The sequence below is a fragment of the Carassius gibelio genome, chromosome B24, assembly GCF_023724105.1.
Source record: "Carassius gibelio isolate Cgi1373 ecotype wild population from Czech Republic chromosome B24, carGib1.2-hapl.c, whole genome shotgun sequence".
In the NCBI taxonomy this organism is placed as follows: Eukaryota; Metazoa; Chordata; class Actinopteri; order Cypriniformes; family Cyprinidae; genus Carassius; species Carassius gibelio.
In genome coordinates this window covers 17,466,265-17,490,693 of record NC_068419.1, presented here as the reverse complement: position 1 = coordinate 17,490,693, position 24,429 = coordinate 17,466,265, and the positions used below count along the sequence as shown (strand labels likewise).

General features: G+C 37.3%; 1 long non-coding RNA gene across 1 annotated transcript; it reads right to left on the bottom strand.

The window, feature by feature from the left end:
* Positions 1-3,250: 3,250 nt before the first annotated feature.
* Positions 3,251-5,963, bottom strand: LOC128013678 (uncharacterized). Its single transcript, XR_008183370.1, has 4 exons — positions 5,864-5,963; positions 5,678-5,791; positions 5,441-5,585; positions 3,251-3,569 (listed from the first exon to the last, which is right to left on the bottom strand). It is a non-coding gene; the product is annotated as an uncharacterized LOC128013678 (long non-coding RNA).
* Between the last annotated feature and the right edge of the window lie 18,466 nt (positions 5,964-24,429).

Below are 24,429 nucleotides of genomic sequence, written 5' to 3'. Positions count from 1 at the left end.
TTCAAGGTGAAACATTAGATGCATATTGAGATTTTGAGTCTAACTGTTGGTTTCAGGATGGGTCATCTCGGGCAGCTTGATTTACAGTAAGTTTCTTTGCTGTTGTGATTGAATTGCACAGTGTGGAAGAACCACGGCATGTAAACAAAACAGTATTTGAACCAGCTTATAGTCAACCACACAAAGAATCTGCTTGGGTGATGTGGTCCTAAATACATTCATTATTTCACTGTATTGCTGTATTTGTTTTGACTATCAAATATAAATGGAAATGTAATGATCATAAGCACTGCTTCAATCTCATGATTGTTATTTTTATAACATTAGACATCATATTCATTCTATGAAATATAAACCATTAGGAATATGAAATGAATGTGTAGAGAAAATCATTTGTTTTTCAGATCCTGAGCCTTTCTGTGTAGCATCTCTAATCAAGCACATATGCAAGTCATCTATATGGTAATGTGCTCCAACGAAACAAAAACAAACTTTCAGCAATATATGCACATTTAATATATATCCTCTCTAATGTAAACACACCAAAAATATTCATAACATCACACTTTTGTCTCCAGAATGAGAATATCCCCTCCTCCTAGCATCTTTTATAGACTAGCATTAGCAACTAGCAATTCATGTTTTTTGAGCAAGGATAAGCTAAAGCTGTTCCACACCAACTTCCTGTTTCAGTAGAAAGTGCCTCAACACACAAAAGAAAACCGTTAATTTTTCAATTTATTGGGTCTTTTCAGTGTTTTTTTGTTAACTAAAACAACCACACACATACACATGTGCATATACTGTATATATATATATATATATATATATACACGCGCGCACGCACACACACACACACACACACACACACACACTTGTATTCAGCCAGTTGCCAAGGAAACACCTGATTTAGATGTACTAAAAAAAAAACATTAATCATTCATTGGTAAATTGGATATATTTTTCTACTTCCATTAGAATAAAACTTTCCCTCTTCATGTATTAGCCTTCCTCAAATACTAAAAAGTCATCAAGAGTTAATCTGGGATGTACAGTATGTGATTCTGCAGACAGAAGGGGTGTTATTTCTTGCAGTATACCTTGTCCTTGGTAGAGAGGTAATCTTCCCCCACTTTTCAATGCAGAAGCGTCGCAGGTCGTTGCTCCCACGGAGCGCTGCGAAGCCCTCGTAGGGACACTGGACGTTCCTGTCACGAACTGCAGCAGACGCAACCTCTGTTCATTATTGAAGCGCTCCACCGCATCCCAGAAATAACGAATCACAACGTGCCCATCGTGGTAGCCTGGATGGTGATGGAGAGACTGCTGAAGTTCAACACCAATATGTGCCACATCACCTGTAGCTTCTGTTGTGTTCAATTTTCACCTGAAATAGGAACTGATTAAGTGTTCTCATAATCATTCCCAGTTGATCCCAGCTCTTCCAGTACGAGTTACAATGTGACCCAGAAGCACAAAAGCAGCCATAAGTAGCACAGGTGTATTTGTAGCAATAGACAACAATACATTGTTTTTGGTGAAAAAAAAAAAAAGTCAAAAATCATTTGGATATTAAGTATATCTTCCATGAAGATATTCTGTAAATATACAGAATGCATTGCTAAATACTTCATTTGGACAACTTTAAAAGTGATTTTCTCAATATTTAGATTTTTTTGCACCCTCAGATTCCAGATTTTCATATAATTGTATCTCAGACAAATATTGTCCTCCTAACAAACCATACTTCAATGGAAAGATTATTTCCATTGGTTTTGTGGTCCAAGGTCATATATATGAACTATGAAGATGTTCCTCTGTTGTGAAAGCTGCTCTTGTTTAACTGGTTCAGGTGTGTTTTATTGGAACTGAAGCTGAACTCTGCACAAAACTGGCCCTTTGGGAGCAAGAAACAATCTTATTTAAATTAGCCAGGTATAAGAGGAAAAGAGGATGTGTCCCACTAAAGAGGCCCTTCAGGTGTCTCTATCCGAATGTGCATAGACTGTACAGGAAAAGTCAACAGAAGACTCCAGAGACTCAACTGAGGTTATCTCGACACCGTGAAACCATAACACCACAGGGTTATTTTAAATTCTGCAGGGTTCCCCCGTCATGCGTTTAATGTCAACAGCTCCCTTCTAAATGAAGAACTGCAATCTGAACAGATGGGATACTTGTTTTGACAATAACTTTGACTAAAATCCTGTTGACTCTTCATAGCAGTGTTGGACAAGCTACTTTGAAAATGTAGTGAGCTAAGCTACCAGTTACTCTACAGTAAATGAAGCTTCACTTCACTGAAGCTACCCCCCTGGGGAATGTAGCAAGCTAAGCTACATCAACAGTAGCTTGCTACATCTAAGCTACTTTTAAAATAAAATTTTTATGTTGAACACGTTTTATTACAAGTCAATGCTATCTCAGTGCTTAAAACTGTAAGTCAAACAGATAGGCAGGTGTAATTGTTTAGTTTAATAGTTTTTTGTGTTCCTTCTCAATTTGGCAACAAAAACAATGTGCGCACAAGTAAGTGTATGCACCTGTTGCATGGGCATGCTTAATATACTGCAGGCCTTTGCAGAACAAAATGCAAGACCTCCAAACAGTACAAAAAAAAAAAATGGCCAGGCTGGACCCTGATCATTTTTACAAGCAGCATCTGAAAACATATTTTCTCTCTGTTATCTCGGTCAGTGTCATGTACTTGTCGAGGTACGGCCCGGCGACTTACTCCTCGGGATTAACTGTTCTCCGACCTCATGCTATGCCATCATTTCATCAAATAATTTTTTGCGTGACTGGCCAAGGAGTGGTACCATCCGGAGCAGAAGGTGGCAGTAATGCATCATAAAGATGGTTGGTTGCTGTCCACCGTAAACACGAACAAGATGAAGTAGCGCCGTCGTGTTACTACTGATCCAGGATCAGCGATCTTAGCAGTTGTATTTCCCGATTGGAGTTTGAGCTTCAGAAATGCTTGCGAAAATGTAGCTTGTGTGGAAGCTACCGCACTACTTGGTAAAAAAAAGAGCTTCGCTACTGAAAAGCTATTTGATTCAGAAAGCAGCAAAGCTACAACCAAGCTACAGAGAAATGTAGTTAAACTAGTAGCTTCGCTGCTTGTAGCGACGCTACTGCCCAACACTGCTTCATAGTAATTCACAGCAGAAGACCTGAAAGAAAAGTGAGACCACTTCACGTGGAACAAATGCTTAACCCGAGCAATAACGCTTTTACCATGTGAGCACTTCTCTCCAGTAATTAAACATCTATGGATAGCTTTATGAACAAAATGTACAATATTACCCACTGTTGACAGAGCAACTGTCGAGAATTGTTAAAGACAACGCAAGCATCCACTGACCTCCTCTATATTCTGTGTTGGATCTCCAGTCATTCAGATCGATCTCAGCCGTCCCTGCAATGACCAACTACAGCTCACGAGCATCAAACATGCATGACCCCCTCTCCACCCTCCATCTAGCCATTCGCTCAGTGTATTCCTTCCTGTTCTTCTCCGTCACTTGTGTATTGGAGTCTCCCGACTTCAGTTCCCTCTCTATGATCTGGCAAATGATGCAAAAAGTTGGTATAAACCTTTGTTGCAGCAGAAGTAATGTTTACAAATATTAGTGATATGCCACCTATAAAGCATGGATTCATCCTGAGCCACCATTTAGTTGTGTGTAATTCTTCTGAAGTTAAAATGGTATCCAATATTTGTTTGAGTAAGCCAGGGGTGTCCAAACCTGCTTCTAGTGGGTCATCGTCCTAGTGATCCTGAAGAGCTTGATTAGCTGGATCAGGTGTGTTTGATTAGGTTAGAAGCTAAAATGTGCAGAACTGTGGCCTACCAGAAACTGAGTTTGAGTCCAGTGCATTAAGAGGTTGAGTGTAAACCAATGTTTCTCATCGCTGGTCCTGGAGTCCCCACTCTGGCTGGGTTTGTACTGGGATCGACAAGCATTGGTGTAAACACTGTGACTTGGTTTGCATTGGTGACCCCGACGTGCCAACTTTTAGTCCAATGTGGTTTTAGTACGTAATAAAAAACTGGTAACCTGGTTTGGCTTGCTATACGTAATGGAAATGCCTGAGCATGAGACTAAATTTTCTTCAACCCTGATCCTAGATTATTATCATTTCTGGTATTTTGGTAAGACACTAGGTATGAAATAATTAGTTGCTATTAAAGACAATGTAAACAATTAAAATTGTCAAAATATTTTTGTTGTTGAATATTAATTTATATCTCATATGACCTAATGTAACAGCGTGCAATAACGTGGTTTGACCAGTGTGGCGCTGTAGCACAAGACTGTTATCCAGCCCTCCTTGAGGTAATCCAATAGAAGTAGAAATGCTTATGAGGTGTACACATGAACCCGAGGGTGGGAAAGTTTTATAAACAAAAAAATATATAAATTATGTTATGTGTAAAGGCCCGATATACTGACAAAAAAAAAAAGTTCTGTGTTTGTGAATTTCCCAACACTACTGAAAGCAGCATTTAAATGGATATGTAAATATTTGCTGTGCGCTTTCCTCTCGGTAACAAAATAAACACAACAAAAGTGACAGCATGGGAAAACAGTAGTTAAGAAAGCATCTGATCATAGCAATGTGGATGCGTCTGAATCAGCTCTGCAATCGACAACTTTATTTACATACCTCTTTATATAATAGATTGCTTTGAAGCAAGCAGCATTACAGTAATAAACATGAAAAAAAAAAACAGTGTTGGTGTTGCTTTCAGTTTGATATTCTACTATAAAGCAGTTCTACTTGTGTAGAATATGTATAACATTGCAAAAGCGGAATATTGAACAAAACATACTGATTAATTTGTGAAATAGTTAACGATTAGTCAATTAATCATTCTGATAATCAGTAGATTAACCGATTATCAAAATAATCATTTGTTGCAGCTCCATTAAACATATGAAAACCTTTCTGAAAGTGCTTGTCATATTGTTCTGTTGTAATAAAATACATATCCTGTCTTTGAACCAAAATTGAGCCTTTTTAAATGTTCAACCTTCTGGAAAGGGCTTGAGAGTCGGACAGTGTGACTTGGGACGACTTTTAAATTCAATTAAACGTTGTGAATCTCAACACTGCCATTCACCAGACGTGTCCTCTGCTTGGATGAAGTTCGAGGCAAACGTTGAGAATTTGTCTTTGTGTTTAGTTTCTTAACATTATAATTTACTCAACAAGAGGGTTATTTTCACGGTCAGTCAAAATCCCAAAATAAGAGACAAAACAAAGACGTAGCGTGACCGCTTCTGACCAGAAGGCATGCGATTCCTCAACCACACGCCACATCAACCGGAGAACTACAGAGCTGAACATCAAACACATTCCAAGTCCAAACAGCGATAATTAGGGATAAAGAGAGATACAGTCGTGAGGTAAAAAACAGAAGATCTCTCACCATTCCAGATGGTTCTGTACTAATGCAGACATGGGGCTGATCTGTACAGTATACGTGTCGTTGGCCGAGTACTCAAACAGACCGTAGTAGGGGTTAAACAGCTCCTGAGACAACAGGAAGAAGAACTGGGCCGCTGTAATCCAAACTATAGGAACATGAACGCAATATTTTAGATCAGTTGAGAACCAAGTTCTGGTTTGTATGTCTTGCATGTGATTGAGAACACAGTCGACTGACCCCTCCTCTCCTACGAAGGCGATTAAGAGCTTGTTTCTCTGGAGCTCTTTGCGTGAGTAGGACATTACTTGATTAAAGGTGCCTTCCAGTAGATGTTCCCTTCTGATGATGAGCCTTAACAGCAACACAAAATAAAACCAATGTGATATCTATCCATCCATCTATCTATCTGTCGGACACACTTACTTGATTCTTCCCGGTCCCTGGTCGTAGCCTTTAGTCTCCAGCTTTCTGTAAAAATTGCAAAGCTTTGCCTCGAAGCAGGCGCTCTGGCCCTCTGCAAGCCTGTCAAAATATATATTACACACTGCATTAAATTACACACTGGTCTATAGTTGAACATTTCCTTATTTGAAAATGACATACAATGTATTCAAATTAAACAAAAGTGGGCAAGAAGCCAAAGAAAAGATACATTTAATACATTTCTGGGACCTCAGTGTGAAACAACAAAGCAAATGGAGCAGGTATGTCAGCACCATGCTGTGAAATAGTTTTACTCATACTCTTGAGTTTCTCATCAAACAGAAGCGTACCCAACAGACTCATTAAACTGAGCCATGAAATGAAGTGGCTTTAACTCGTGTCTCACTGGCGTGTGAGTGTATGTGATCATGCTCAGCTCAGAAAGAACCATCCTGACACGAGGAACGACCTGTGATTAGTGTAAACAGGAGGAAAGTGGTAGACTGGCCAGATCTGCAACCGCAAACACACAGAAGAACTGATGCGGGGAACGATTGCTCTCGTGCTTAGGGAAAAGCCAGTGCTGGGTTTGGGCAAGAGTGCTACACACAAGAGACCGGCTCGTGTTTCCACAGACGCTTAAAGAGGCTTTTAAAAAGGCCATGTCTGTTACTGAGCTAGAGAAAATGCTTTATAAGACTGAGTAAAAACAGTTAGATTGAGTCTTCAGCGTTTGAAACAGTTACCCATGTGTAGCTTTTAATCCATGTCTTTTAGCTTTGCTTTTTGCTTGCATTATTCTAAAAGTTGACAAAAATAACTTTTAGTACATCTATACTCTTTCTCCTTGGTGAAAACAGACCAGAAATACTGATTCCTCATCTCGAATTCACAGGCAATTCTTGTCGGCTATAGATCTAGAACTAGCAGTAGTTTCAAAGCTAAATATAAAATAGAACATTCTGTTTACTCTAAATGAATAGTTAAAGGGGTCATGACATGAGAAATCTTTTTACTATTAAAACAGCCTGCAAGTTTCATAGGTTAAAACATCCTCCTCATTATAAACCAAGCATTAATTTAATCAAGCTCCAAAAACGACTCGGGATCCGAGGGACAAGGTGATGCCACAAACATTTGCATAAACCCCGCCTACAGAGCAAGACATCGACGAATAGCCTTCTTCTCCCCATAAGCCCCGCCCACTGGCGTTCACTCGCGAACAGCAGACACTTGATTAGTAATCAAGGCACCGAGTCACCAAGAAACATTTCATTGGTTAAAAGATGAAGCACAGCAAGATCTTACTGCAGCCGCATCACAAATTATTTCAGATTTTATTTAAAAAAAAATCTGGAAATGACCGCTGATAAGCCTTAAAGGACACGCCCCTTAAAAACTGCTTGTTTTAATTTTGTGTTAGGGAATGCATGATTTTGGAAAAAACTCACATTGCAATATTTAGTTTTTCTGTGGTATATATAGCGATATGAAAAATAAAAAATAAACTAAATAACAAGATGACTTAAATATTTCTATTTGACAAAAAAAAAGAGAATACCATACAAGTTACAAGCATAGATAAATATAATAGAAGAAAGATTCAAATGAAACAAACAGTAGTCTAACAGTATTCAGATACAAAAATATAATAATCAAAAATAAAATAATACTGTAAATCTAATGAATTTGTGTTAAATCTACAAAGGTGACTTTTCTTTATATGTTTTGTTGTTTGATTAACATTCAAGACACAGAAAGCAACAGAAACATCAAACTGCTGCATAATAAACTGTAACAGCTGGTTTTAGTCAGAGGGTCAGGATGAGGCTTGAAAATAATCATTTTTCCACATATTTATTTATTTACTTTTTTGTGCAAAAAAATCGGTGTCACGACCCCTTTAATGTGTTCTAGTATTCAGCCGTGTGTTAGCTGCTTGGAGAGTCTGACTAGTTGATTAAGCCAGTAATAACTAGTCCTGCAGTCACTGTACCTCAACAGCAGGACCAGGTCAGCATCACAGAACAGCTTCTCAACCCCTGAGGACCTTCAGTTCTGATGTAATGATTCGCTCCCTGAGAGAAAGCATGCACGGAGCACGTAAACATTCACACTTTCCACACGGAGTAGCTTTTAAAAGGTCTGAACTAATGTAAAGTGAATTGTTTTTGAAAGTTACATTACAGCCCTCACTAACTGAATGGAAGAATAGTGTGCATTCTGGAATGCTTTTAAGATATCGATGGGTTTGCAGCATTAGAGACACTGTTAATGCACTGTTAACAGTTAAATGCTGATTCACCATCACAAACTTCATGCATCTTTGTTGTGTCAGACTGTAACTGTGTTGCTATATGAGCTCAGCATGTCAATGTTAGCCATAATTCAGTGATATTTTAGTATTATTTATATACTATCATAGTATTTATTCATATTTTGAATTGGCTTTTATTTTATATTTTCAGTTGTCATTTAAATCTAGTTTAAGTTTTAGTAATTTTGTTAGTTATATATATATATATTTCAATAATTCTACTTTTTTTGTTTTATTGCAGTTTTATTTTAATCATTATGTTACTTAATTGTACTTATTTTAAGTTAATTGCAAGTTTTGTGTACTAGTTTAGTTCATATTATATTTATATTTAATTTCATATAATCTTTAATTAAGTTAAATTTTTATTAATGGTAATATGTTCTTTAATAAAAAAAAAATTCTATGTATATTAAATTTATTTATATTTCAGTTTCAGTTCTATTTTTAGTCTTTATTTTAGGGAACATTTCCAACAGTTTATGTTTATTTTTTTTCATGTATTTATTTTCTATTTTATATCAGCTTTATTTTAGTTTCTGTAATTTTTAGGGCTGTTAGTCAAATCATTAAATGACGTTTCGATAACTAAATCTCAAAATAAAATTGACTGTGAAATAGCCATAAAATATTATTTAAAGCATTTTAGCTTAGGAATCAGCTTTAGAAGGAAATATTTTGCTTGATTCAACATAAAAATGATTACACAAACATTTAGGCAACAGCTATTTTAAGTTTATTTATTTATTTGTTTGTTTTGTTTTAGACTTTTCTAATTGTATTAGTTTTTGGTTTATTTAGCTTTAATGCATTTTTATTTATTTCTTTTATATTTTGTTTTAGTCATTTACTACTTTATTTTGTTCGGCTGACGCAGGAAAGCCACGATCTTATCATTGTAAGCTGAGGGCGAAGGAGAAAGACAAAAGGATAATAAATTAAACGTTGGTAGAAAACATTCAAGTAAAGTGAGAACATGCAGAAGTGTTTCTTCTGCAAGAATTATAGCTGAGGCAGATAAGATACCTGCAGATAATACTTGCTTGTATGGCAGTGTTAAAGGAAAAGCATGCTTTGAAGGAGCAAGGGGAGAAGATAAAGAGGAAAGAGGAGCAACTGGAGTTGAATGCAATGCTAGCAGAATCTACTGCTAAACTTGCAGTTTTACAGGCCTCTGAAAGTCACAGGGTTTCTAAAGCCTCTTATAATATGCATTCTCAATTGGAAAAGGAAAGGGAGAAAGCATCCTCCATTATATTGAATCCAATAGCAGAGTTTGAATCTGCTGTATGTAGTAAAATGGAAAACCAAGTATCAGCAGTGAATCCTCCTTTCAAGTCATGGTGATTGTTTGTATCTAAATCTATATTGCATTTCAAGCTCAGAGAACGGTGGAGAGCTGTTGCACATGATATTCTGAATGCATATTATTTCTCTGAATGCAGAGTTTTGTTCAAAGATCTTGTTCAAATTGTTTAAAGACAGGTTAGCATCCTAATAGATCTTTTGTTGGTGATATTAGAGACTTGCCAACTAGCAAGAGGCCTGTTAATCGGTCAAAGATATGTCCAGAAGGCAGAGTTAAAGGAAACATCTTCGCCACTACCGTTGCAAAGGATCGCTGTCTTCTTTCTATCTAATCAGTTCAAGGCCAGTAAAGGAGAGCATATAATCCAGACGTACTGTATGCCTTCCTGGATCCTGGCAGTTCGGCAGCCTTTTGTACAGAAAGCCTTATGCAGCGGCTCAATCTTTGTGGTAGAGAAACTCAGTTTCTGTTACAAACTATGATTTAGGGAAGAGTTGTACCTGCATACATACTTTCAGGTTTGGAAGTATCTGCCATTGATGGTAACATCTTCTCTCAGCTTCCACAAACGCTCACACAGAAACAAATGCCTGTAAGTTCAGATAACATGGTATCTAAAGGAGATTTTTCCAAGTGGCCCTACTTTGCAAAGGTTAAAGTTCTCCGTATAATGGCTAATGCTGAGTTGTTGATTGGAAACAATGCTCCCAAGATGATGGAGCCTTGGGAAGTCATAAATAGCAATGGGAATGCCATAAGAACGGCGTTAGGTTGGGTCATCAATGGTCCTCTGAATGCAGGCAGATTTGAGGAGAAAGACCTCTGCTTGGCCAGAGCTTTTCACCTTGAACTTGCCAGTTCTCTTGACACAAACACCTGCATTAATGCTGTGCGCTGATTTATCAGTAGAAGAGGACAAGTTGAGCATCTTCTTTCAGATTATCAATGCGTTTAATGTCAGAAGGGCATTAAGTGGAGTTTACAAACTAGATAGGCCTGTAGAGAAAACGTAGCTTTTTCATGAGTCTATGTGTTAAGGGTTTTGTTACAAGCATCATGTGTGTATGATGCTTAATATTTGTATCTGTTTATGGCTCTTTGTTATGTGTTGGGAATTGGTATGTTGATTTATCCCAATTAGGGGCCGGTATGTAAGAGCCATTTTGGTCTTTACTTTGAATGGTTATGTACAAGTACGTCCAATAGGGTCAGTCTCAGATGATTGTTCACAAAATATAGGTGGGAACCTTCCTTCAGGTAACGGGTGTTGCTGCACACAGTTTTTGACCGCTACGCTAGGCTGTTTGTATGCTATGCAAGTCATTGTAAAGGTGAAGGACTGGTGGATTTACTGATTGTTTGTTTGGATTCTTGCCTATATGGAAATGAAGACCAGTTTAACATCTTGTGTGGACATTCCAGTTAATGGTAATCCATTAGAAGCACCATCCAGCATCCCTCAGCTGCTTACAGTGTTATAGAGACTTCAGTGTCACATGATCTTCAGAAATCAGAATAATATACTGATTTACTGCTCAAGAAACATTTCTGATTATTATCAATGTTGAACACAGTCGTTCTGTACAGCATTTGTTTTGGAAACTGAGATGCATTTTAATTTTCAGGATTCACAGATGAATAGAACATTTTTGTCTTTGTGTGTGTGTGTGTGTGTGTGTGTGTCCTGTAGGTGGAATCATCAGCCCAAATATACTTGAAGCTGCTTTTGCTCTATTCTTTCCAATCTGGTCAGTTCACTAGCATGACAGCAACATACTTTATATAAAAGAGTAGAACATATTGTACAGGGCTATATAATAAGCACATGAAGTCACCATGTATAGTGATACTCTAGTCGTACTGATCATGTAGCTCCTGTTGAGCTGCTCCATCTGCTGAGAGGAGCTGGATCTCCGGATGGTGCTGCATGATAACATGTCTAACATTGTCATCAGTTAATACACTTCTTAATTACAGTACATTACGGTGGTGGATATTGGTGAATATGGGTCAGGTTAGTTTATCTTTTTATTTAATAGAATTGATTTTGCAGTAAAGAACACACAATAACAACATTAATTTGGATTAAACTTTATTTAAACTTTCGTTTGGAGTTAAGTGCACATACTCTTTAACGTTTAGTTTGCTGAGTTTATTCTTACCAATCTTTGTTTGCGTGTTTGTTGCGGCTGAGACCCGTGAGCTGTGGCTGGTGTGCCGTCAAAAGGGGTCCGGGCGGAAACTTCGGACGTATATGTTTGTTTCCAGCCAATGATTGGGTGCAACCATTCCGGTTTCTACCCTGGGGGGGCCTTCAAGGACTATTGTATTGATTTGTGCCTTTTATTTATGTTCAGGAAAAGACATTTATAAATTGAAATAATTTGATTGCATTATTTGAAGTGCTCGTGTGTATATTTGATGTTTTCGTATTTATGTATAATGGCCATTATGTGTCTGTGTATCCCCCTTTTTGTGTTAATTGGTGCTGGGCACCAATGTATAAGTTTGCTAATTGTGTTTGTATCCAGAAGTTGTGTTCTGTGATAGAACAGGTCCTGTAGTCCCTAGACCTCTGTTAATATTTGAGAGGCATTTGCAGTGACTTAGGTTTATGGTATTTCCTTTTTGGTTTGTTTTTTGGTTTTCTCTTTTTTCCTCTTTATGATTATTCTGGTTTACCTCAGTCGGGTTAACATCTGTTAACTTTTGTAACCCCCATTCTGTGGAAAATAAACCCCTAAGCATTTTGTTGTAGCCTGCTGCCTCCGAGTTCTTCTTACTTTACTGGTCTATTACAATTACATATTTTTACATTACTACATTAAGTTGTCAATAAATTAAGTTTTGGCCACTGCCTGACATTATCTACCCAATGCTCCCTTTCACCAGACATTTTCTTTAATGAGCAGGATCCGCTTTCATTGAAATGTCATTAGAGGGCACCGTTGTCCTGACATTTAATCATAACCGTCAGATTTTCCTCCCCGGGTTTACTGCGCATGCGCACATCAATCGTCACACTTCACAGGCACGCAGTAATGGTGACAGGCAAGATGGCAGCGCCCATAGAGTTTGTGGCCGATTTGTGTGTATATATATATATATATAAATCATTCCAATTCCGGCATCTTGTGTAAAACAGACCTTTCGATTTGATTTTACAGTCATGAATTGAAAGGAAGCAGAGCATGCATGAAAACTCACACGTATGTTGGACCGTGAAGAAGCACCGCTTCTAAACACACAACACAAGCTCTTTCTCTCTCTCTCTCTCACTCTCCCTCTCTCTCTCTCTCTCTCTCCCTCTCTCTCTCTCTCACACACACACACACATTTGGGTGTTGCACGGACATAAATAAGTTATGGCTATACTTCAGGATTTGGCAAACTAGAGCTCTGTGTGAGGAATGGGGTTTGATGTATTAGTCTCTGCCTCTTTCTGAACACAGACAGACGCTTGCTAAAACCACATTAATAACTGAATTTGTAAATAGCAGATTTGCACAGAAATCAATCAACAGATGCCAATCTACATTACAAATCACTAGTGATCCATTAATTTATCTTCACCGGAGAAACTGGGTGGGTGTGTGTGTCAGGTAAAAACTGAAGGTTTATGGCAATCTTATTACAGTCTGTGAGATAGATGTGTGATATCATGGACTAGGTAGCCTTTCTGGTGACTGTCTATTAAATGTGGGCAGTGAAGGTGAAAGACTAATTAGAGAGTCATTATCGGTTCTCATCAGGTAGAGATCATGTTCAACAGTGTACTACAGTAATTGGCAGCCAAACTCATCACAGGGCAAACTAGAAAGCAGCACTGCAGCAATTATAAGTGGTGTGGCTTTCTTTTAATGACGATGTTATGTGACAAATTCTGCCCGTGCTTTAATGAAGTGTAAAAACAACCCATTACAACAACTTAACCATAGAAACTAGCTGAAAAAGGGTTCAGTTTTGTGAGACTTTTTCAATAATTGCTATGTCCAGTACCATACTACTAGCTACATTTGACCTGTATGTCAGTACTGCTGCGAGGTATTACTTTTCCAAGATTCACATTTTCATAATGCAACAGACACAGTAAAACACACATCAATAAATGAGAGAGAATAAGAGCTTGTTTCATCTGTCCGCACAGAATAAAGATAACAGCTCTCAGCCTTCTTGAGGGATCTGAATAACATACACAGACAAAACTCAATCCTCGTGTGTGATTATTAGTGTAGGATTCAACATAGCTGTGATCCAGAAAGACACTGTCAACAGGAAAACAGCAGCATTAGTGGAGATGACAGAAAATGGCTTTGGACAAAAGAACAAACACCCAAAATATACACAGAAGCCATGAATCAGGTCTGTCCTCTGGTCAACAGCAGATTTCACACTCTCTCTCCGTGGAAAGACTTCTGTATATCACTATCAGGACTTGATCTGGGTCAGCGCTAGCCAAATATTATCTTCTGGCCAAACAGAACGTGTTTCCACTCCTCAAGAGCCGAACGGCTGCATCTGGACGAGATGTGTTGGGTGATCAATTGCATATTCCTGATGCTTGCCATGATTTTGTTGGTAATATGAGTTTAAGTAACGTCATAAATGTGTGCATATGGTCCGTGGGTGTCCTGATCTCAGTGTCATCATTGGTTCACAGCTTGCAACATCAGCAGTAAGTGATGCTGTCTCTAAGTCTCAGCTTTAAACCTGAACAGCAAAAAAAGACTCGGGAAGATTTGAGAAGTTGAAATTAATATTCAAATTGTTTAAAAAAGGTAGATGAGGCATTTCACATTTTACAATTCTTTCTTAAAATAATAATAATAATAATAATAATAATAATTATATATATATATATATATATATATATATATATATATATATATATATATATATATATATATATATAATGTAAATACTGTTGTTTAAATTGGTACATGTAAATAAACTATGAACAAAAATGTATTTATTTTTTAATGTATCAAGACATACAGAAGAAAGAAAAATATGTTATTTAATATCTACTTTAAAGCTGTAAATAAACAAAAGTAAAACATGTTAAATTAGTTATAAATATTTAAGTATTAATATTTAACATTTGTAATATTTTACATTATTTCTGGGTTATAAATTATTAATTTCTGCTGAAATGTGTCAAACAATTCACTTAAATTGTTATGCTGACAAAAAAAAAAGGGGTTTAAATTAATAAAATGCAAAATAGAAGCACTTCTGTAATGGTTTGATTTTTTTTTATATATTTGATATTTTTAATATCTACCTTTTTATCTTTTGTTAAAAAAAATCTAAATCAGTAAATAGTTAAAAAAATTATAAATATAGATGTTATTTTTTGCCATATCTCCTAGTCCTAGAGGACAGCAGAAATACAGTATGGCTTGTCCATTAGTGGGATCATGCTGCTGTATATTCAGTGTAGTTATTCACATCCCGTTTTCAAGGAAGCAGAATATTAAATCACATGCTATCATTGGGATTCAAACATCAACATAAAAAAAAAAACATCAACAAAAAACACTAGATTTAGCCACGAAACATCAATGGGATACTCTGGACATTCTGAAACCCTGACAGTAAACAGGCAGCAAGGCATTATGGGAAACTCAGTAGATCACGCTTCATCTAGCAGACAGTAAATGGTGCCGTTAACCTCTAAAGGGCGGCTGGTGAAATCCTTCAGTGGCTCACGTTTGCTCTCTACTGGATTTCCGCCAGCTCAGCCAAGCGTGTGAAGACGAACTAGCCCATATTTGACCCGCTGACTCACAATACACCGGCTGAGTATTTCACACGCGCTACACACTGAGAGAACAGCAGCAGAAGATAAAGAAAACCAGTCCAAAAGAGATCAGCACAAGCCTGTTCATTTACTCACAATACCGTCGTCTGAGGCAGGCTACACATATGCTCACTGCACACTGCATAGTGCATACTAAGTATTGCTTACTATCCTTTATTTATTTTTTTATTGTATGTTTTGATGTAATTCCAGTCACACTTTACTTTAAGGTCCAATACTCACTATTAATAAACCATTAACTAAGTCTTAAATAAACTCCTAACTTGCTGCAAAATCTAAAAATGCTTGTCTGAGCACCTTGATTAAATACTTAAACTCTTCGATATCCATGAATCTTGTAAATATTTGCCATAATATCAGATATCAAAGGCTTGATTGCAGAGGTGATGCCAGCTCTGTTTGTGCGGTTATGTTTCTCCCAAATGTGCTGTAGACAGAAGCTGGAATAAAATACCTCACAGTCTGAATCTGAATCAGAACTTCAGTTCATGAAGTTATCAGAGAGCTTCTTTTGTTTTCAGGGCCGCTGGCAGAAGCAGCATCAGCGGCTGCTGAGGGACTGAGCTTTCATGATCCGCTCAACGCTGCCTTGAGCACAATCACACACAGACTCACCGTGACGTGCCTTTAATGATGGCTCATGTCAAAGACGAGTGAGGAGCAGCACAGGGAAGATGCTGGATGGAGATCTTCAGATACGGGTCAGGACTGAAGAACATTCCCTTCTTAAGTTCAGACCTACTGCCTGAAACTCTGAAAGAAAACAGTGCTTATGATGAAACCACAACTAAAATGTGTGGAATATTAACATAATAATATTATTAAAACGATTACATTATTATATTATTATCAATTTCTAAATTCAAATATAATATCTAATAATATATCTAATATTAGTATATACTTTAAATAATAACTTTATAATCATTTATAGTGAACAGTGAAACAATAACACAAAAAGCAACATCAGAGAGTCAAAACAATATCTATATACTGTACGTAAATATATATATATATATATATATATATACAGTAGATAGATAGATAGATAGATAGATAGATAGATAGATATTGTTATTAAGCTATACTATTACTTTATGAATACAAATTGCAAACGTATTAGACATAACATGTTTACTACTATTAATAATACAATAAATGAATAATTATGAATACAAATTAAATATATAATTATTAAAATGTTCAATGTAAAATGATAATATTAACTATTGTATTACACACAGTATAAAATGCAATTCTACTAAATGTAATAATTTAAAATAAATCAAATATATATTTGTTGCAAGGTGGGTGTTTTACATTTGAAAATAATGAATTAAATTAGACATATATTTTATCATATTAATAATAATAATAATAATAATAATAATAATTTGTATGTAATAATAAAATAAAGTCCCTGTTTACTCTCTAGTATTCAACTGCATATTCTCATTTTAATTTTTCCTGGTGTCCTTGCAATATTAAAACAAATATAGAGAAACAGTGAAAGGCTAAAGCTGTAAAGTCTGCGTCTGGGAATATGGAGAGTAAAGCAGGACGCCTCAGAATCCCACAGGAGCTCGTTATCTGCTCCAGTATCCAGACGAGCTCGGCTGAGATGTATTATTGCACTGCCATAATCTACTGACTATAAGCTTCATGCCTTTTTAACACTTCAGATTGAGCGTCTGAGTGTTAGATGCTATTCAGAGCCACAGGACCTCCTCTAGTCTGATAAGATGCACTTTCATTTTAAAGACCTACTTCTTAAAACGACTTTCACTGATGCTTTTCTATCAGGTTTCTAACAGACCGCAAGTTGTGAGTCCTGATGAGTTTAGACCATAGTTTGACCGTCGCAACTTCAGATACAATTGAGAAGAAAGAGAACAGGATTAAGAAAGGGACAATATTCATAATTGTATGATTCTTTTGAGTTGATTGGGTTGTGACATTTGATTTATGCATTTTCATTCAGAAGTTAAATATAATACAGAAGCCTTGCTGAATGTGTCATCGAACAGCTGCAAAAGGAAGCAAAAACCTTATTTCTGCAGGTTTCATTGAAACGGCTGAACGGAGACACAAGCGGATTCATGGGAAATTGTAACTTAGTGCAATACAACTAAAGAGAAAGGTTATAAAGGTTTTATGAAGTCCAGAGAATTCAGTGATGAAGAGGGGTTTCTGAGGATATAAAGATGAATAAAAATAATAATAATGTTCTCTTGAGAATCCAAAATATTGTCATGCAGAATGAATTCAAAAGTAAAATACTGTAATATAAATGAATGAAAATAAACACTGGCTTATTAAACTTCTTAATTTACACTACTGTTCAAAAGTTTGTAAATATTGTTTTATGTTTTTGAAAGCAGTCTCTTCTGCTCATCAAAGGTGGATTTATTTGATCTAAAATACTGTAAATTTGTGTTATCAAACATTTATTATGTATATATTAATGCACACGTTTATGCATATTAGGGGTGTAACGATACGCGTATTCGTATTGAACCGTTCGGTACGACGCTTTCGGTTCGGTACGCGGTACGCATTATGTATACCGAACGGTTCGTTGGAGTAATTAATTATATTTGGAAAAAAAAAAAAAAAAGAGAGAGAGATAGAAATATAATGATATGCGTTCAACAAGGTAGCCCAATAACCCAAACAACGTAACAGGCAACGCCCCTGACACTCCCGAAGAAGAAAAAAACACCATCTTATATGTTTATGTTAGGCTACTCAGCAGGCGCTCGCTCACTCAGTACGCGCTGAAGGCTCGTTGCAAAATAGCCAATGCGTTTAACAGACTAGAAATGAGAAGATCCTCCAATAACCAACAGGTCTGGTGTTTGGGTGCACTTTGGATTCCCTTTAAGCTATAATGGTGATGGCAAGAGAGTGGTGGATAAAAAAACAACGGTATGTCGCATCTGCAACATGACAGGGTACACCAGCGGGATTACAAAAAAAAAAAAAAAAAACCAGCGGGAATATCTGGGATATATGCATCAGTACTATCTGGGAAAAGACGAAAAAAAGGAGAAACATGCACGCAGCAAACTATCCCTGCAGCATTTAGACACTATAGCTTACAGGGAATCCAACCCAAACACCAGACCTGTTGGTTATTTTAGGATCTTATATTTCTGGTCTGTTAAATGCATTAGACATTTTGCAACGAGCCTTCAGCGCGTGCTGAGTGAGCGAGCGCCTTAGGGGCCGTTCACATATCGTGCCTAAAAACGCATGGAAAACGCTAAGCGCGTCTTTCTCCTCCTTTCCAAAGCGCTCGGGCAGAAGCGCTCATGAGGCGTCTGTCTTTGCTAAGCAACAATGACGTGCTCTCTCCATGAGACGCGGAAATTTCAGCGAAGGATAAATGGATTTGCAGCTCTAAAAATCGCTTGCAGTAGCTCTGCTACTAAATTTATTTCAAAATTGCAATCCATATACAACTATTATCAGCTGTTCCTTCATCTTGGCTGAGCTCTCAACGTTGTTACGGGAAAGGATGAAGCTGATTGGTTAGTTCTTGTCACATGACCCGCGGTGCGCTTGCGGCATTCTGAAAAGTTGAGATGTTTTTACATTTTGCTGTATCTAAAACGTATCGAACCGAACCGAACCGAACCGTGACATCAGTGTATCGTATCGAACCGAACCGTGAATTTTGTGAACCGTTACACCCCTAATGCATATATTTAAGAAAAATGTTACATTTATATATTATACATTTATACATTTATCTGATGGGTAAAAATTGATAGCCTGAATGCACTGTAAGTCACTTTGGATAAAAGCGTCTGCTAAATGCATACATTTAATTTTATATTTTAATTTAATTTAATTTAAATGCATATATAAAATATTTATTAATATTTTATGTAAATTATATATAATAGTAAATAAATTCCTGTGAACATTAAGAATAAACCTGGAGAAGATTTTCAACAGTTGAAAGACTAATAAACACTCCTATGCTTACTCACTAAAACTACTTACCAATTTTATTTGCATTATCTCATTAATTTGTTTTATTTATTTAGCACAATATTCATTCAAGATCTTTACCATATAGAAAAAAAAAAAAAAAATGAGCATTTATTCTTAACTGATTGAGCTTTACTAACATTGGTTTCTAACAGGATTTCTTAGCTTTCAGATGAATGAATCCCTTCCCTGACAGAGAGAAGCTGATGAGTCTCCTGCTGCCCAGAGTCTGAGGAAGCTCCTATCAGAGAGAACCACAGCGGTCAGCTGATCACGTGACTGGAGGACAGGAAGAGCTGGCGAGAACAGGAAGTAACTCTACACAGGCCACGCCCCCTTCATTCTGTCCTCTTCTGTTCTTTCAGCACATGTGGCCTGATATTTTGTGCTTAAAGCCCATTACAGACGCCGGCTCGTTACCAATCAATAGCACACATTCATTAGGACTGCACTGATGCAGCAGCCAGAGGATGAGGAGAGAGAGGCTCATGGGACGGTGCTTCTCAGAAGAGGAAAAACTCAAGCTGATGGGGAACACTGGCTCCAGGGTTATTACTGTAAACTAGAGCTAAGACTCAAATAAGAGATGGAAAAACACTGGTAAACTGAAGAAAATAAATAAATACTGCATCATACAAGTAGAACAAACACAAAGTGCCATTAAAACAAAAATAAATTGTAATCATCTTTCTTCAGATAACAGCAGAAGTATATGAAACTGTGCGCAGTAAGAAATTCCACCTGCAGATGGCAATACAGGTGAGACGATGCAGGGAAAAATAAGAAAATAAAATTAATTGGATATGTTAACACACTAAAATTATTAACTGAAAATCTATAAAAATATCTAAAATACATAATTTGATATAATAAAATGGCATAGGGTCCAGAGTGACCATCATTAACTATGACTGAAACTATTAAAATTATTTTTGTTTGTTAAAATAATAATAATAATAAAAAAATAATAAACTAATAAAAAATAAAAGAAACATTATTAAAATGAGGAATTTTAAAACAGTAAAATTACTAATGGGAAATCTATAAAAATATCTAAAATACATAATTTGACATAGTAAAATGGCCATCACCACTAAAGCTTTTAAAATAAATTTTTGTTTTTTGAAATAAAATAATAATATAATATAATATAATATAATATAATATAATATAATATAATATAATATAATATAATATAAAATACAATAGAACAGAAAACAGAAAAACTGAAAATATTTTTTAAATAAAATAAATTACCCAAGGCAAACTAATAATAACCCATACTGCACCAGACGTGATTTTGTGTCTGTTAGCCTCTTTAGAAATTCAACAGTCCATTCATTAATGAGATGAGGAGGATTGTTTTTATACCAAAGACTTTCACCTCTTTCAGCAGAACGAGGTGCACAGAATCACAGTCACAGAGGTTTACAGTGCACAAAACAAACACATTTCTCAACACTTCATTTCAGTCAATTACAAACACATTCACAACAAAATAACTCTTGTCATTTGGCCCTATAGGCAGCTCTAGAAGTGTCATAAGAGCTCAAAGCTACCTCCCCCAGCCAGGTATCCAGGTGAGAGCATCCTCCCTCTTCCTTCTCGTTACCCAGCCGGGCAACATCAGACCCGGGTGATAATTCACAATCAGAGCCCTGGATAACAGAGCGTGTCCATAAAGACCAGTCAGCCTCTCTTTGCCATCCATCAGTGTGTCTGCAGCTCTTCTTGCTGCACCTGATCCCAGGCTTCTCCGCCTCTGCTTCCGTCGTGGTTATTTTTAAACAGCTCGCCCGAGAAAGGGCACTGGTTTTCTGGCTCTCAGCAGTTCTGTGGACCACACCAGCACAAGAGCAGCGGGACTGCGGACGTGCATCTCTGGCTTGGGCTTGTTCAGGGGTGCTTATGCTGAAAGTGGTGATTATGAGCAGCTGAGGTTCAGATGGGATCACATTCGTGTTCTGTCTCATCGATCCATCCACAAGGTGTAAAGTCACGGAGATATTTGATCAAATACAAAGAGCTTATTGCCTAACTATTGTCTTTTGTACTTAGGGGGAGTGACCTTTAATCCATTCAACATTTTAATCTAAATTATGAATGCTGAGAGAACAGCAAACTGTTCTACTTGGCTATAAATGGCAAGATAAGGGCTATTAAAGCGCTTATTATCATCTAGTAATTCCAGCCGCAGTGAAAACCCCTGTATTTTCTTAACATAACATGAACATGTGCTATTTCTCATATATGATGTGTATGTTTGTAGCTCCATAACTTCTTAAGACAATCAGCTGAGCTGTAAATGCCATGTGACTAATTATTCTGCACAAAATAAAAAATTAAGAGGAAAAAACACTGGGAAAAATGATTGCTTGTATGCTTTTAATGACATATGAAGCATGATTGGGCACTGGTAAACCATCTATAATATTTTATTTAAATATTTTTCAAAAAACCAAACTGTAAACAAACTTTAAGAGGTTAATTTAGTCATATTTAATAATATATTTAACCTATTGAAACAAGTTATTAAATCATTTCTTTTCACATCTATACATTCAATTGATCAACAGTGACAAGTGACAAGACATTTATAATGTTGCAAAATATTTCTATATCAAATATTTTTTTTTCTTAACTGTTCTTCTGAACTTTCTATTCATCTGTGAATCCTGAAAAATAAAATGTATTGTAAAATCTAAATGTACTTATTGACAAGCAGTCTGGAACTTCATTAAAAATAAAGTTAATTGCCACTCCTGTCAGTGATGTAGAATTGGTGGGCGGGGCTAAACTGACAGTGATGTAGAATTGGTGGGCGGGGTTAAACTGACAGTGATGTAGAATCGGTGGGCGGGGCTAAACTCACAGTGATGTAGAATTGGTGGGCGGGGCTAAACTGATATTGATGTAGAATCGGTGGGCAGGGCTAAACTGACAGTGATGTAGAATCGGTGGGCGGGGCTAAACTCACAGTGATGTAGAATCGGTGGGCGGGGCTAAACTGATATTGATGTAGAATCGGTGGGCAGGGCTAAACTCACAGTGATGTAGAATCGGTGGGCGGGGCTAAACTGACAGTGATGTAGAATCGGTGGGCGGGGCTATACTGACAGTGATCTAAAATTGGTGGGCGGGGCTAAACTGACAGTGATGTAGACACAGGCATAAAACAGTTGTACAGTTAAAACCATCGTCCAGGTCTTGTTCGTAACCTCTCCCCTGTGAAGTTGTATTTCAGCATCACATGCACCTCTGGAGTAAGTTCATCAACACTGTGACAATGAACATGTTGCAGTGGTTTCTTTATTGCTGAGTTTACACTGGCGTCTGTCATGAGGTCAGCCCCTTCCTGACCCCTGCTGATCTGCATGACCTCATGTGTCACAACTGATTTGGGGAAGTCGTGGCCTAACGGTTAGTGACTCAGACTGGTAATCGAAGGGTTGTGGGTTCTATTCTCGGGCCGGCAGGAATTGTGGGTGGGGGGAGTGCATGTACAGTTCTCTCTCCACCTTCAATACCACGACTGAGGTGCCCTTGAGCAAAGCATCGAACCCCCAACTGCTCCCCGGGCGCCGCAGCATAAATGATGAACACTGCTCCGGGTGTGTGTGTGTGTGTGTGTGTGTGTTCACTGCTCTGTGTGTGTGCACTTCGGATGGGTTAAATGCAGAGCACGAATTCTGAGTATGGGTCACAATACTTGGCTGAATGTCATGTCACGTCAGAGAACACCATGGTAAAAAAAAATTATAATAATAATACTAAAAGAAAAATTAACTGATGTCTAAGTAATGGCAGAATTACCCTCCAAACAACTATGAAAAAGTTTGGATGAATATCACACTCAGTTACAGTTCTTTGCGATTAATCATGCATAGTCATGTTAGTGGCAATAAATGGCAACTGATATTAAAATTTGTAATAATATGTATTGAATTCCCAAATTAATGTAGGATCAACATAAAGAGAGTACATGTTTAATAATATTTTTAATGAATTTTTTTTTTCTTTTCTTTTACTATCAAGGCTAGTATCATAAATACCCAAGTATTGAAAAAATTAGTGATTAGAGCTATTTAACATCACATGTCATCAAACAATTATTGAGGTTGAAGATGCCCCATTTATACATGCCTCCTTAATTGTGTAAAATGTTAATAATAATACAAAAAGACAAAAATTATAAATACAATGTATAACTAGTTGAATTAAAATTCACTTCATTCAACATAGGTAAATCGGGTTTGATTCATCACATTAGAGGCTCTGAATTTAGCAAGCATTTCAATTTTATTAATATCTATTTATCCCTCCATCATCCTTCAGTAGTGTGTGCCAATCCATTCAATCTGAATGGCACACACACACCTGGACAGAGAATAAGTGATGACAGGACTTCATATCACCTTCTGAGTCATCATGTGGTTGACACATCCCACAAGGACACTGATAACACCACGCAGCCACAACAAGTACTGCTCATGGACACCATCCCGGTTGAGCCCTGCCCACAGAGCTCATCACAGACAGACTGAGACATATCAGAACAGCTCCAATTCTCAGCACCCAAGGACAACTTGAAGGCCCCTGCCACAATGCCAAGCCCAAAACCCCCTCCATCTGCACTAGGTGAACCAAAAACAACTGATAGCAGCTCTCAGTGATGTGTTTCAGGCAGTGGTGTAGTGGAAGGTATATGCAGGTGTACGGTGTGTACCAACTTCCTTATCAGTAACCATCGAGCATCCCATGCCATGGACAGCCACCAAAACCGCTGCTTGATTAACATACAAGTACAAGTCACTCCAAGGTGGCAAGCTAGACTAGAAGAGTCACCCAACTGTAATACGCTAGTTCGGACTGATCCGGGCATGAAGAGCAGACCCTCTGGGCATCCCGCAGGAACAGAAGCGTAGCATAGTGCCATGCATACCTTGGACTCCACCCCTCAGGCGACCGCAGCCACAACCTGTTCGGGATGCAGAATGGCCATGGGGAGGGTGGGTATAGCCTCAACCTCAAAGACCTGAGACAGCGTATCAGGTTTACCATTCTCAGAGCCGGGGCAATAATAAATGGTAAACCTGAAATGTCCAAAAAATAATACC